Source organism: Rhinolophus sinicus, linkage group LG05, assembly GCF_036562045.2.
Source record: "Rhinolophus sinicus isolate RSC01 linkage group LG05, ASM3656204v1, whole genome shotgun sequence".
Lineage (NCBI taxonomy): Eukaryota > Metazoa > Chordata > Mammalia > Chiroptera > Rhinolophidae > Rhinolophus > Rhinolophus sinicus.
This window is the reverse complement of record NC_133755.1, coordinates 87,522,908-87,526,581: the sequence shown is the minus strand read 5'-3', so window position 1 is coordinate 87,526,581 and position 3,674 is coordinate 87,522,908.

Genomic DNA, 3,674 nt, shown 5'->3' with positions numbered 1-3,674 from the left:
CAGGAGTCAGAGGAGTCCTGGCAGTGTTGTCACCCACCTACGATGGGTAATAGCAACTTCTATTTATTGAGCACCTACTGTACGCCTGGCACTGTGTTGGGTGCTGCTCCACCAGGGTGGCTCAGCTAGATAGAGGGCTGGCTCCCAAGTCTAAGACCCATGCTGCCTCGGGATGGGGTATAAGACCCAACACCCCTTGCTTTATGCCTCCCCTTAGCCCCGGCTGTGGGTTGCTATACTCAATAAGTATTTGAGACACCCCTCTTCCAGAAATGCTGTTTCCTTCCTGTCAGCACCTCTGTTTAAAAATCCACAATGTCCTAGTGTCAGCCCTGCTCACAGGGTCTCTGCAGCCCACCTTTTTGACCTGGACCACACAGCCCTCTGACTTGGCCACTGAATTAGATGCTGTTGAGCCCACCTATGTCCCCTCACCCTTCCCTGCTTCAATGAGCCAGCCCAACTTCCAACTGCCAGTACCTGCATCTCTTTGCCTGCAAGCTCACTCTGGAGCAACCCAACCATCCTGCTATGCTCACAAATGCCACCTCCTCTAGGAAGCCTACCCTGATAGCTGAAGCCTACTCCATTCTGCCCCCTGGATCTGGCTTCCTTCAGCTCAGTGTGAATTCTGCTTTGGGCAGTTGACACAGACCGTCATGTATTAGGAGTTCCATTTCACATGTCCAAGTTTTTCTCATCATATGGATTATATCTTCCTCCCTCCCCAACTTGTGCCACCAAGTTTTGGGTTCAAATCCTGGCTCTCTCACTTAACAGCTGTGTAATCTAGAGCAGTTTATTTAACTTCTCTGAGCCTTGATTTCCTTGTCTACATATCATGGATGATAATAATAGAACTTCTCTTATGCTAGTTTCAAGAAATAAAGGAGATGAGATAGATCAACTATTTGGCAAGATGCCAGACTCATAGTGAAAGAAGGAGACAGCTGTGTCCTCATAATTAAAAACTATTACATGGTCTTCCCAGCCCTTTCTGGAATTGGCATCCCCTTTTCTGGGGAACCCTGTCCAGCTCTGTGACCCTAGGAGAGAGTGTTTATCTTACTCCCCACCCTTGGCCATAAACCATCTACTGAGGAGTGAGCCCATGCTCACAGCTGGGCCAAGAATGCTTCCCTAGGATTCTTCAGTCTGGAGCTGGGAGAGGGAGAGAGCCATCGTGCCTGCCATGGGCAGGAAGAGGGTCTGAGAGACTCCAGTTAACAGGCAGAGAGAGGAGACCAGAGGGGAAATGACAGAAAAGACATGGCAGCGTTGGAGTGCTGGGCTCAGTTGCCTCCAAGTATCTCCTGCCTGCTAGTCCATCTCTCCCTCTGATTGACAGATTCCAAATCCATCCCGCAAGGCCCCCACCCCGGGTTTATTTTGCCTTAGTGCAATCACTTAAGCTGGGTTTCTGTCATTTGCTCTCCATCAAGTCCTGATCAATGCGGAACTCCCAGGAAACCATCTTTCCTCCACCTGCCTGCCAGTGACAGAAGGCCCAGGACTTCCTGGATGGAGAAGGGGAGGGGAGGGCAACTCTGCTCCTCGCCGGAAGGGCGCTTCCTGTGTCCCTTCCCCACAAAGGATGTAGTGGAAAGACACTGCAGCCTCAAAGAGGGCAATTGTGATCAAGAACTTCCCAATGCCAGAAGCATGGGGCTCTTAGAAGCTGGGTGTTAGGTTAGTGGGGGGCTCCACTGGGGTAGGAGCTGATCATGACACCTCTGTAGCCCTGAAGCCTCGGGTGGTGCCCAATTGCCCACATGCAGATATCTGGGGGGACTCCGAGGAGGCAAGCCGGCTGGCAGGGGCCTCCATGGAGCCAGTGGAGGTGGGGTAGTGGCTTCCTGTCTGATTGGGTATCGTTTTACTCCATTCTTCAGGCTGCTCAGGGAAAATTACCTTCCTAATTGGCTCTTCTCTCAAACAAGTTGTAATGAGGCTAAGCTTCACTCCAAGGGTACTTAACCACCCTCTGCCATCACTGGATGCCATCAGCAGCCCCTGCCACAGTCACTGCCCAGGTTAAAAGGACTTCAAAGGCAGGGGAGGGATACCCAAGAGTCTTGCCCTGCATTGGTCTCAGCTGCCTAGCAACACTGCTCTGGGCCTGAGACAGTACCTGGAGCAGCAAACGTTGTCCTCAGGGAGCCCCAGTCTGAGGGAGACACGGCCCTGCCCTCAGGGAGCCCCAGTCTGAGGGGAGACACAGACCTACCCTCAGGGAGCCCCAGTCTGAGGGGAGACAGCCTTGCCCTCAGGGAGCACCCAGAATTACAAGGAAACACTATTTATTCCCTGGATCACTCATCCACTCAACAAATACTTATTAAGTATCTACTATCTGTCATGCTCTGTTTCCAACACCCGATTGGAGACATAGCTGTGACAGAAAAGAACAAAAGTGTCTGCTCTCCTGGAGCTCACATTCTAGCAGGAGTCACCACCCACCTCCTCCCCACCCCCGCCCCAGTCCTAAACTTCCAGTCTGGACCCAAGACCTGGGACACTGCCTTCCAGGAGAGGCTACTGCATGAAATAGGGTAAAACTCCATTCCTGCAACAGAATGCACAGAGTAATTAAGACTTGTAAGTTCCTGCATGTCGTCTGAGTTCTAGGCAGTGAGCAATTGTCTGCCCAAAAGTGATGTAGGAGGAAAGACAGCCCCGCTGTCCTACAGGCTCTGGCCTGGAGTGGCCTCCCTCACTGCCTCCCACACCCCATTGGAGACAACTGAGTCAGCTGGTACACCTTTATGCAAAGGAGACCGAGAGACAAGGTGTAGCTGGGCAGCCATGTGTTGCTGCGCCACCGTCCCTTTGCCACGATGGAGGGATACAGATTTGAGTTGTCACCTAGCAATGAATCTACTCCAGGGTGAGACTTGATCTTCTCTGTGATTCAAATACTCAGTTGGCTCCTGGAGCCGAGAATCTCGGCTCCTCTCTGTCCCCACACCTGGCACAGCACAGGGCACTCAAAGTACCTCTGAGTTCATACGTTGGTTCAGAAGTAGGAAGCTGATGTTATCAGCTATTTATTGATGTGTAACAAACTCAATGGCTTAAAAAAAAAATTTACTCCCACGCCTGGGGGTGAGAAATTTGGGCTGGGTTCTTGCCTGAGATCCTCATGGGGCTGCAGCCAGCGGCTTCCCTGGGGCAGGATGGTTTCAGATGGGCCCACTCATGTCTGGAGGCCCGTGGGGGCTGTTGGCTGGACCTGGTATCTCCAGCATCTGCAGGATAGCTCATTCCTTCCCAGTCACAGGGCAGCAGGACAGTGAGACTGGAAGTTGCAAGGCCTTTGAGGCTCAGCTTGGTCATTGTGCAACTTCACATCTGCTGTATTCTGCTGGTCAAAGCCCATCCGGATTCAAGGGCAGGGGAAACAGACCCCATCTCCTGATGGGAGTTGCAAAAAATTCGCAGCCATTTAAGATGTACCATGCCATTCTGGTTATCTACTGCTAAATAGTAATGACAAACCACTCCAGAACTTAGTGGCTTAAGACAATAACATTTCTTTTGCTCACAAATGTTTAATTTGAGCAGGATTTGGTGGGGAGCCATCGTCTCTACTCCACCAGCATCAACTGGGGTGGATCAAGGGAGGGGGCTGCCATGGTCTGAAGCTCACTCACTCGTGTGTCTGGGGGCTGATC